Source organism: Triticum aestivum, chromosome 5B (assembly GCF_018294505.1).
Source record: "Triticum aestivum cultivar Chinese Spring chromosome 5B, IWGSC CS RefSeq v2.1, whole genome shotgun sequence".
Classification (NCBI taxonomy): Eukaryota; Viridiplantae; Streptophyta; class Magnoliopsida; order Poales; family Poaceae; genus Triticum; species Triticum aestivum.
Window position 1 is genome coordinate 514,706,867 of NC_057807.1, and position 12,648 is coordinate 514,719,514.

Below are 12,648 nucleotides of genomic sequence, written 5' to 3' on the forward strand. Positions count from 1 at the left end.
TAACGACGCGTCACTGGACACACGGGCGTTTTGCAAGTTTTCGGCTGTTTGATGCGTGCAAACCGCAAACACGGGCGTTTTGCGACGTCCCTACCCTACGTCCCAGGAATGAGAGCGAGTAGTGCTTCCAATGCAACCGCCGTCCACGTGGACCTGCGAACAAACCGCTAATCCCTCGGACGTAAATCGATCTGGACTCTTTCTTGTCCCTGGGTTCACTCACAAATTCACGCTCGCCTGACGGCGAGAAAACGGTGCAGGGCGGCTCGTACGTACACGTGGCTAGAAAGAGTATGAGCGACCAGATCAATGAACAACTTGAGTTTTATTATCTGCTCTGTCGAATGTTTGTTGCGTCTTCTCTCTTACTCTTGGTAGATTCAATGGCTTCCCCTTTTTCCATCACCACCCACTTATCGAAAAGGACGCAATTGTGGCGCTGGATCACCTGCAAGATGCTGTCAACTACTGTTTGATTAGTTACTAGAAAACAACATTTCTTCCATGTATTCGATGGGAAAGGCATCAGTTTCTCCACCCGATAATTGGTGGCGCATATGTCGCTGATGTACCCTGACTAATGAGGTTTATACATGCTCCCAACTCCCAAGATTCCCCCCGCGGGCGACCCAGGAGGGCGCCGCCGCCGCCGCCTAGGGGTTCCCTTCCCCGCTGCCCTTCCCCTCGCCGCCGCCGACGGGCGCCACCGGGCAAAGCCCTCGTGGCGGCGGCGGGGCTGCTCGTCACCTGTTCTGCGAGGTGGGATGCGGGGCTCCTTCTCCTCAATAGCATCGTAAGGCAGCAAGTCACTTTCGCCCCCAGCGCCTTCCCTTGACACCCTGCTAGCTCGACGGCGTGGCATCCCTTCCGGTGGTGCGACGTCCCTAGCATGGGCGCTGCCTCCTGGTGGCGGATCTGGGTACTCCCAGATTGGATCGGGGATGGAGGCTTTGGAGATGGGAGTGGCCGGTGGCCCTGCGGGATGGCGGTGGTGGTGCATCTGGTGGCCAGGCTCCGCTGGTGATCTCGCGGCCTTTGGGAATCGTGGAGGTGCCGGCGGTGGCATATGCTCAGCCTGGTGGTGGTGGCGGCCGTGTACGGGAGTTGGATTCGTTCGAACAGATCTGGGTGAAAACTTGCTTTCGGCTACTATCAAGGCCGACGGTGGCGGCGCTATCTGCATCGTTTCCTTCTTGAAGGCATCGCCGTGGAGAAGTTCAAGACCACTCTCTGCTACCTCCGAGGAAAACCCTAGATCGGAGGACAGCGGCGCTCTGGTGTCGTTCCCCCCTTGGGGGCGTCATTCTTGGAGGTACACACGTGATCGAGGGACCAAAGGACAGATTCTTTGGTGGAGCGGTGCATCGTCTCACTCATTGATGACGGCGGGTCTCGGCGGCATGGCGCTGTGGTGACTCGGCGTTCGATGCGCGGAGATGGACTCGCGCGGGAGGGTGACACGGTCTGGCGTCGTGGTGGCGTCGACGGCAGCTAGACCGGGCAAGGTGGATGCAGCAGTACAGCTCTGAAGATGAATTGATGGCAGGTGGCTGCGGCGGCCTCATACCCGGCAGGCATCCTGGTTGAGGACTGCGCCGGACCGGTGGGTGATCCATACCCGCAGGCATCCTGGATGGGACCTCGGGTCTTAAATGTTAGGTTTGGTTGCGAGGTCTGGTTGGTATTATGCCCAGACTATCAACATCCCTTCATCAATTGGATAGAATTAGCGACAGATGTTGCCTAGATGGCGATTTTAGTCTTACTGTTGTATCACTTTGTAAGGTCTTGTGTGAATAATTAATAAAGTGGTTGCATGCATCGTCCAGATGCAGAGGCCGGGGGTCCTCCTTCTTTTCTAAAAAAACCTGACTAAAAGCTTAGTATAAAGTTGGGTCATCTACTTTGGAACGGAGTGAGTATTAAATTAACAAAAATAAATCATGCCAAACACAGGCAATTCCACCACCATAATCATGCAGCAGCATACCTTGGTTTTATAATATCAAGAAATTATTGTTCATTTTAGATGGTGTTTTGAGCATAGAACCAAAATATCGAAATCATTGACCAATTGCATAGAGACAGATCCTGGCGTGGTCTTTCAATCAATCTCTAAAATATTTCAAGTCCGACCTGACCACAATCTGTCATCGCTGCTGGGATAGCTAGCTGTGGACAATCAGTCTGGACCTTTAATATATGGATCCAAGTTTAATCTTCGTATCAAAAGGTATAGAATATCATTGATTGACATTGATTTTCCAGGCAGCAATCATTGCAGTACCACACCAGGTGACGCTCCAAAATCTTGATGGAAAAGAACGTATGATAGTTTTGCCGGAAAAAAATATATGATAGTGATACTATGTCCAACATGTATATTCTATCTTAGTTTTATGTAGCCATATTTCAGCGATAAATTATAGAAATGTTATTTCCTTGACAGACCTAATGATACTATTTTCACATCACCGCCAATCCAAAATACTTTAATACTCCCTCCGTCCAAAAATACTTGTCATCAAAATGAATAAAAGGGGATGTATTTAGATGTATTTTAGTTCTAGATGCATCATTTTTTGTCCATTTTGATGACAAGTATTTTCGGACGAAGGGAATATCTATTGTTAGTAATGAAATTTAGAGAAATTTAACCACATGCTTTCTAGCTGAATTTACAAAAGAGAGAGTATAGTTAAGGCTTGTTTGTTCATAGAAAAAGTAGAAGGATAGGAAATGTTCTTTAAGCAACGTTGTTCGTCCGTTTGGCTAAATAGAATGGAGCAATGGAAAAGCAAAGGAAAGTTTTCTTACATCCCACTTTCAAAGGAAAACCGCTGGAATTTTACAATCTACTTGGACCTCTTTTTAAAATCATAATTATTCATGTGGTTTGATTTCAGTTTGACTGTATGAAGTACGGGGCTGAAGTCTTTATCATCGAATAATGGCATCATAATGGTATTTTTCATGTGGTTGGATTTTAGTTTGATTGATTGTGGTTGGTGTTTAGTTGGTTTTTTGTGTTTTTTTAATTCTATGAACCAAACACACAAGTTTACATATTAATTGTGTTTTCTGATCCCCGTGTTACACATACGCATCTTTTTAATTTAGGATGTCACACATACATATCTATCATATTCTTCTGCTTTTCTTAATCATACGTCTTTAAAAATTTCGCGACACAAACAAGCAATGTTTTATAGATCTCCTTGAATATATTTCCACATACATGTAGATGGACATATATTAGTTGGACCATGGCTCAGTTTGGCTCAAACGTGGCACACTTGAGAGGACTTCGGTTGAGCCGGAACCCATGCGGCGACAAGGACATGCATCTTTCAAAGCCCTCACCAAAGTCAGCATTGGGAATGGCCGGACAACAAGTCTTTGTGACTCGTCGTGAACCGTTGGTCGTGAGCCAAGAGACACCTTTTGCGCTCTCCAAAAAGGAGGAGTGGTGTACTCAAAAAAAAAAGGAGGAGTGGTGTGTCCAGTTGGCTATTCGCCACGATACTTGCATGGAGCAAATCAACACTTCTTGGGGCCTCAATATACAACGGTAGACGTTTGCCACCGGACGACCGGCCGAAGCTTTGGCTGGTCGCCTCGCTAATCTCGCGCGTCGCACTCACAATCAGAGGCCACGTGATCCCCGTGGGTCCTGCGCACTGTCCCGGTTTTCTCCTTATCGCAAGCTGTTGGAGTATTTAACCAAAAACTACCACATTTTATGGAAACGTGTCGAAAAACTACCACTTTATGATTTTGTGTGAAAAACTATCATTTTTTCTTAATCCGTGGCAAAAAACTACCAAGTCACAAAATCGTTCGCTTCGCCCGCGCTAAACACAAATCTGACCGCTTGGGCCCACGAACCAGGTGCCACCGTGGCCATCCTTTGCGCCGGAGTTCACGCCAAGCACATACAGTTTCGCCGTCCTCACCTGCTCCTCCCTCCTCATCCGCATCCGCTCCCTCCTCTCGTGCTCCGAGCCGCACCCGCACGCTCGCGCCCGCTCTGCAGTGCACCTAGCAGTTCCTCCTCCCTAGACCCTCTCGCTCGCTCCCGAGCACCTCCGAGTGGGCTCGTCGCTCCCACCTCACCGTCGTCGTGCCCACCAAGCTCCTGGGGCTCCTCAAGTATGTCCAGGACCTCCGTCGTGCGCCGCTCCTTCGACTACTACTTTAGATCGAACCCCGGGGGCCTCTCCGACGACGCGCGCATCACTTCCTCATCGTTGGCCACCGCCCATAGCCACGTCAATCCGTCGCATTCCGGCGACCCCAGCTGCCCCGAGCAACTTCTCGACACCACTGTGAGTCGCGCCTTCCCTCTGCATCCCCCCTCGATCTCGGACCCGAGCTCCGACGCGCGCTCAGCCGTAACCGTAGCTACATCGCCGTCGCACCTTGCCGCTGCCATGGCGAGGGCTCACGTCTATTAACGCCGAGCGCGGCAGCGCACTCCTGGCCCTCCCAGGAGGCTAGCGAGCCCCTCAGCCAGCATCACGCGGTCCCTCACGGGCCACGAGGACGCGCCCGGTGTCGTGGTTCTAAGCCTGACAGTAGAGTGGGGGGTAGGTATGGAGAGGCAAGGTCCTAGCTATGGAGAGGTTGTAAGCACACAGGATGTACGAGTTCAGGCCCTTCTCGGAAGAAGTAACAGCCCTACGTCTCGGAGCCCGGAGGCGGTCGAGTGGATTATGAATGTATGAATTACAAGGTGCCGAACCCCTCTGCCTGTGGAGGAGGGTGGCTTATATAGAGTGCGCCAGGACCCTAGCCAGCCCACGCAGGAGAGGGTTTAAGGTGAGTTAAGTCTGGGGCGTTACTGGTAACGCCCCACATAAAGTGCCTTTACTATCATAAAGTCTACTTGATTACAGGCCGTTGCAGTGCAGAGTGCCTCTTGACCTCCTGGTGGTCGAGTGAGTCTTCGTGGTCGAGTCCTTCAGGTCAGTCGAGTGAATCCTCGTTGGTCGACTGGAAGGCGACCTCTTCTAAGGATGTCCTAGGGTAAGTTACTTGGATCAGGTCCATGATCCTACCCTAGGTACACAACCCCATCATTAGCCCCCGAATGGATCGAGGCTTCGAGTGAAGAAGGAGTTGATGTCGTTTCCGATTAACCTTTGCGCTCCGGTTGTGCGCTGTTCTGGACCAAAGAATCCCTTTGTCGACAGGAAACAAATTGCCTTCAGTCAACTTGATCCATTCTGTTTTTGCGTTGAGTGATCTTTCAGGCTTCGACGATCTCCGAGCGACGGATCGCCGGAAACACCGCGCCTGACAGACTGATTTGTTGCTCGCGGATTCCGCGGGATGCGAAATTTTGGGGCGCGCGCGAAGCGGGGCGGACCGCGGCGTTCGGATGGGACGGGGCATGGACGCCTCGATCTCCGCGCCGCCTTTTTCGCCACGTATCCCGCCTGCCTAACTGTTCCAGATATGATTAGATCGCCCGGGCCCACCTGTCATCCACTCGAAAGGGACCTTATAAATGTGCCCGGCGAGGATTTCTGTGCTGCGCCTTAGCATTCTTCTCCTCTCTCTGCTTCCTTCCTCCCTGCTCAGCGTGCTCGCTCTCGCCCCCGCACCACTTCCCTTTGCGCATCTCGCCGGCGACCATGGCCAAGGAGAAGACGGCGGCGCTGGAGCGCGCAAAGAAGGCGTCGGCATCGGAGAAGGCGAAAGGAAGATCCACCAGCCGCGGAGGGTCCTCGTCCAGATCCCGCCTGCCGAAGGGCTGGGTCCAAGGAGACTGGATCCAGTCGACCATCACGGAGAATGACCTCCTCGACATGGCCAACGAGGGCTTGATCCCCCACGGAGCTGCGAGGCTTCCGGGGAAGGAGTGGCAGCCCCAGCCAGAAGAGGGTGAGTGTGTGCTTTTGGCCACCCATGTTGATCGCGGGTTTTCCTTGCCACCGAGTGTTTTCTTTCGTGGCTTTTTGAACTTCTTCGGAGCGCAGCTCCACCACTTTACCCCAAACTCCATTACCTATCTTGCCGCGTTCGTGTCCATGTGTGAGGGTTTCTTGGGCTGTCGACCGCACTGGGGTTTGTTCAAACATATATTCACGTGTCGATCTCAGACCGTGAAGAAGGCGAGCCCAGGTGATGAGAGAACCCGAGTCGTCCAAATGTGCGGAGGCCTGGGGATTCAGGTGAGGAATAAGAGCAAATGTGCGGAGGTCCATGACCTTTCCCGAGTCCGTCAGAGGCTGGCAGTCGACTTGGTTCTACTGCCAGGTCCAGTCGACGCCAGGGCAGTCAAGTGGACTCCCTCCGTTCACCATGGACCGAGTGAGCAAGCCTTCCCCTCTGAAGCTGATTCCGGAGGAGAAAGCTGACGTGAAGATGTTGATGGAGCGCGTGGTGCAGTTGGTTCGGGAGGGAGTGATGGGCATGGACCTCCTGGAGGTTTTCCTCAGGCGTCGCATCCAGCCTCTCCAGTTCCGGAGCCACTGCATGTGGTTGTACTGTGGGACCGAAGACGAGACTAGAGTCCATCCAGAAGCAGTCGACGATGTCACTCTGGAAAGATGGATGGTAGCCGTCACCGGAAACAAGGACAACCCACGCGGAGCCAGAAGGATTCCTCCACTCGACCACAACAGTGATCCAAATAAGGTACACTTGCCCTGCTCTCCACTGCATTCTTGTCGCATTCATCTCTGTTTACTCTGCCGACTGGTCGACTGATCATTGTCTTGATATCTGCTAGGCCCTCACCGAGCTGTACTCGATGCCCAATGGGGCACAAACTCCGACTGAGGAGGGTGAGGCGAGTGGGGGCGAGAGCCAGGACGAGGAGGAATGGGACTCGGACGTTGCAGGGGACGACGACGACGATGATGATGACGACGGCGATGATGATGACGCCGAAGACGAGGAGGAAGAGGAGGAGGTCGTGCCACCGTGCTCGGAAAGGCGGTCGAAGCTCGTCCACGACCCTTCGACTGAACGTGGCAAGGGGGTTGCGACGCAGTCGACCAAGCGCCCTAGGACCACTTCTCCAGCGCCGACTGAAAAGGCGCCGAAGCAGCCTAGGGGGGCTCCGCCAAAGCCGACCAAGCTCCTGCCGAAGATGAAGGTGTCCATCCCCATCATATCAGGGTAATTGTGCTGCTCATATTTTCTTATTCTGTGCGAACTTTATCTCTGGTCGACGCTGAAGTTAGTCGACTGATCCTTTGGAGTTGCAGTGCTGCTACTTCTGAGACCTCGGCCCGGGCTGATGACCACGAGATGGAGGATGCAGCAACTTCGAATCCAGGTACTGTGTTCTTAACACCGTTCTTAGTCGACTGACTCGCGATCTCTGATCCTGATCCTTCTCCGCAGCTCCACCCAACACTATTATCAATCTCCCTGACGACGACGAGGATGAAGAACCACTGACACACAGGAGGAGTCGGAAAGCGTCCGCCAGTAAGGTACCTCAGGATGTGACGGCGCCTGAGATTCTGACTGTGGAGGAAGGGAACACCACTCGACACACGGTGTCCTTCGCAAATCCACTGACGAGTGCTCAGCAGCCCTCCCTCTTTACGACGCACCACGTCCCAGAGGACCAAGCTGGCGCAGCGAAGGAGGCAATACGCCAGGCGGGACTCATGATGGAGCAGCTGAAGACCATCCGGGACGCGAGCCAGGCAGCTTATGACGCCAGTTCTGCCCTCCAAAGCAATGTCCAGGTCAGTCGACCGCTGTTTGTTCTGTTGGATATGCTACCAAAAACTTTTCTTTTCCGGAATTTATATTAGTCACCCACTGGGTGTGTCGAATAAACTCCGTGTTAGCGGGGGCACGCTGAGTGCACCCGCTGGGTGTAGTCCCCAAGGCTAAGGTCGACTGCTGGCAGTCGGCCTTAGGCTTTATGATGTCAATCTTTCTGTCAGTCGACTGGTCGACTGGACTTCACAAACCGGTGGGGGCACGCTGAGTGCACCCACTGGGTGTAGTCCCCGAGACTGTGGTCGACTGCTTGCAGTTGATCACAGTCTTAGAGAATGCATCTCTCTCTTTTTTTTTGAGGTCGACTGGTCGACTTTGTCTTCAACAGGATTAGTGGGGGCACGCTGAGTGCACCCACTGGGTGTAGTCCCCGAGACTACGGTCGAATGCTTGTATTTGGCTGTAGTCTTAGAAACGTGTGTTTATCCCTTTTTCACTCGGAAGTGAATTATATTTGACATTTAGTCGATTGGTTCTTCACAGAACTCATGTGATCTTGTGGCTCGCTACTCAGAGCTGGAACAAAAACATACTCAAGTCGAGCTGAGCTTGAAGCTGGTTCAGGAGAAGCTGACAAAGGCAAAGGAGGAGACCGAAGGTATGTTTGGTGAGACCCTGACGACTGCTTTTCCCCTTGCTTGTTTCAGCATCTGATCTTGCTGTAACTTGCAGGTAAGGTAAGGGAGGCCCAGCAGAAGAAAGACCTTGAGCTAGCTGAGAAGATCAAGCTTGCTGACGAGAAGTTAGCTTCAGTCACCAAGCTTGAACAAGACAATACCAATCTGAAAGCTGCTCTTGGGATTGCCAACAAGGAGGTCAGTCGACTGAAAACTGACAAAGCTGCCCTGACCGACCAAGTCAGCAAATTGACTGAGAAGAAAACTGAACTGGAGGCCTTCCTGAGTGGCCTTGCCAAGAAGTTGTTCCTTATGCTTGAAGGTAGACCTCCATGTTTGGCAAATATTTCCAATTGTGGCTTTTTCCATTCGACTATCTCCTTGACTTAGTGACCACCCTTGCAGAATTTTGTCAAAACTTTGAAGAAGAAACCAGCCGACTGGAGCCAAACCTTGACCCCGTCAATTCTCCGGTGAACGACGAAGTTGCCATGGATGTTTTCCGACTGGAGTCTCGTGTTGCAGCTGTCGTGGACTATCTCGCAAGGCTGAAGGCCGCCACATCTCGCATCGACTCGACGCTCTGGCCTGAGGAGACACTTCAGAATGACCTTGAGTCGCTGATGGCCCGCTTGAACACGATCCCTGGTCGAGTGCAGGAGTGGAAGAAGTCCTCGGCTCGGTGTGGTGCAGATGTCGCTCTGTGTCTGGCCCGAGTCCACTACAAAGATGCGCGAGAAGAGAAGCTGGCGGCCCTTCGGGTGGCCAATACCAAGAAGCACGACTTCAGATCCTTTATGGAAACTTTCCTTGCAGCTGCCACTCGGATCGCCGACGGGATTGACCTTGATGAATTTGTTGCACCTTTCAGCCCTCCACAGGAGGGGTAAAAAACTTCTTCTGGCTCGACGCTTTGAATTTGCCTCGGTATGCCGAGTGAAATTGTAACCGACAAACCTTAACAGGCTTGACGCCTGAGCACTTTCGGTTCCTTTAGATGTCGATTCAAACTTGGATTTGGTGCTTGAATACGATTGCCTTCGGCTCGGAATGTCTTTTGCAGGTTCAAAGCAAGGTGCCTGTGCTGCAATCGACTTATTCTTTAGTCCACTTAGGCGAGCACTGAGCTGCGGCTAAGCCTCCGAGTGGAAGCCCGGCTTACCACTCGGTAGGATTTCTATAACTTAGGCGAGCACTGGGCCGCAGCTAAGCCTCCGAGTGGAAGTTTGCTCTTCACTCGGTAGGATTTTGATAACTTAGGCGAGTCCTTGGACTGCAGCTAAGCCCCCGAGTGAGAGGGTTGCTCCTCACTCGGTAGGATTTAGATAACTTAGGCGAGTGCTTGGACTGCAGCTAAGCCCCCGAGTGAGAGGGTTGCTCCTCACTCGGTAGGATTTTTATAACTTAGGTGAGTGCTTAGACTGCAGCTAAGCCCCCGAGTGAGAGGGTTGCTCTTCACTCGGTAGGATTTAGATAACTTAGGCGAGCACAGGGCTGCAGCTAAGCCTCCGAGTGGAAGCCCGGCTTACCACTCGGTAGGATTTTGATAAACTTAGGCGAGTGCTTGGACTGCAGCTAAGCCCCCGAGTGAGAGGGTTGCTCTTCACTCGGTAGGATTTTTATAACTTAGGCGAGTGCTTGGACTGCAGCTAAGCCCCCGAGTGAGAGGGTTGCTCTTCACTCGGTAGGATTTTTACAACTTAGGCGAGCACAGGGCTGCAGCTAAGCCTCCGAGTGAAAGTCTGGCTTACCACTCGGTAGGATTTTGATAAACTTAGGCGAGTCCTTGGACTGCAGCTAAGCCCCCGAGTGAGAGGGTTGCTCTTCACTCGGTAGGATTTTTATAACTTAGGCGAGTGCTTGGACTGCAGCTAAGCCCCCGAGTGAGAGGGTTGCTCTTCACTCGGTAGGATTTTTACAACTTAGGCGAGCACAGGGCTGCAGCTAAGCCTCCGAGTGAAAGTCTGGCTTACCACTCGGTAGGATTTTGATAAACTTAGGCGAGTCCTTGGACTGCAGCTAAGCCTCCGAGTGGAAGGCTGGCTTACCACTCGGTAGGATTTTTATAACTTAGGCGAAACGGATTCGCAGCTAAGCCTCCGAGTGGGAGTCTGGCTCACCACTCGGTAGGATTTTTACAAACTTAGGCGAAACGGATTCGCGGCTAAGTCACCCACTGAGGGGAATTTTATTGGACAAAAATAAAAAGTGACAGAAATTATGGAGGAACTTTGACACTATTATTTTGAGGTCCATGAACTACAGAAGTACTTTATTGCAACTCATCCGAGTGATAAACTTAAGTGTAAAATGGGCGGAGTAGCTCTGCGTTCCAAGCTCGGGGCTCGTCGATATTATGCTCGACGTTGTAAAGACGGTATGCCCCGTTGTGGAGAACCTTGGTGACGATGAAGGGGCCTTCCCAAGAGGGAGCAAGCTTGTGTGGTTTGTGCTGATCCACTCGGAGAACTAAATCCCCTTCCTGGAAGGCTCGACCTCTCACATTTCTGGCGTGGAAACGACGCAAATCTTGTTGGTAGATGGTCGACCGGATCAGAGCCATCTCCCTTTCTTCCTCTAAAAGGTCGACTGCGTCCTGCCGCGCTTGTTCAGCCTCTGCTTCGTTGTAGATTTCAACTCGAGGAGCATTGTGGAGAAGATCACTCGGTAGAACTGCTTCAGCTCCGTAGACCAAGAAGAATGGAGTTCTTCCGGTCGACCGATTAGGTGTGGTCCGCAGCCCCCAAAGCACTGAGGGAAGTTCGTCGACCCAAGCTCCAGCCGCGTGTTTGAGATCACGCATTAGTCGAGGCTTCAATCCTTTAAGAATCAGCCCATTAGCTCGCTCTGCTTGTCCATTCGACTGCGGATGGGCGACTGAAGCGTAGTCGACCCGCGTGCCTTGGGAGTTGCAGAAAGCTCTGAATTCCTCTGAGTCAAAGTTCGACCCATTATCCGTAATGATGCTGTGCGGGACTCCATATCTGAATATTAGTTCCCTGATGAAGCTAACAGCAGTACCGGTGTCAAGGCTCTTGATTGGTTTAGCCTCGATCCACTTGGTGAACTTGTCGACTGCCACCAGTACATGCGTGAAGCCACTTCGTCCTGTTCTCAAAGGACCGATCATGTCCAGCCCCCAAACTGCAAAAGGCCAGACGAGTGGGATGGTCTTCAAAGCTGACGCAGGCTTGTGCGACATATTCGAGTAGAACTGACATCCCTCGCACTTATCTACTATCTCTTTTGCCATCTCATTCGCCTTGGGCCAGTAAAATCCGGCTCGGTATGCTTTGGCCACGATGGTCCGAGAGGACGCATGATGACCACAGGTCCCCGAGTGAATATCATTGAGGATGAGTCGACCTTCTTCTGGTGTTATGCACTTCTGACCGACTCCAGTCGCGCTTTCTCTGTATAGTTGTCCTTTGATTACGGTAAAGGCCTTAGATCGACGGACGATCTGTCGAGCCTCTTCCTCATCCTCCGGAAGCTCTTTCCTCAAGATATATGCGACATACGGAATCGTCCAGTCGGGAATGACCACCAAAACCTCCATGATCAAGTCGACCACCGCTGGGACTTCAACTTCAGTCGGATCTGTGGCGCTCTTGGGCTGCGGAGTTTCTTCGGTGAAAGGATCTTCTTTGACTGACGGAGTGTGTATATGCTCCAAGAACACACCACTCGGAATGGCTTCCCTCTTGGAACCTATCTTCGCTAGATCATCAGCTGCTTGATTTTTCAGTCGGGGTATATGATGGAGCTCCAACCCCTCGAACTTCTTCTCCAGCTTCCTCACTGCACTGCAGTATCCAGTCATGGCTGGGCTTCTCACGTCCCACTCTTTCATCACCTGATTGACCACTAAATCCGAGTCGCCATAGACCATTAGGCGATGGACGCCGAGTGAAATGGCCATGCGCAACCCATATAGGAGGGCCTCATATTCTGCCTCATTGTTGGAGGAATCAAAGTGAATCTGGAGCACATATCTGAGCTTATCTCCTCTGGGGGAAACCAGGACAACCCAGCACCGGAACCATTCAACATCTTAGAGCCATCGAAAAACATGGTCCAATGCTCCGAGTGAACTTCAGTCGGCTGCTGTTGTTCAATCCACTCGGCGAGGAAATCTGCTATTGCCTGGGACTTAATGGCTTTCTTTGCCTCAAACTTGATATCAAGGGGAAGAAGTTCAATCGCCCATTTGGCCACTCGACCAGTTGCATCTCTGTTGTGCAAAATCTCTGATAGTGGAGCGTCGCTGACGACTGTG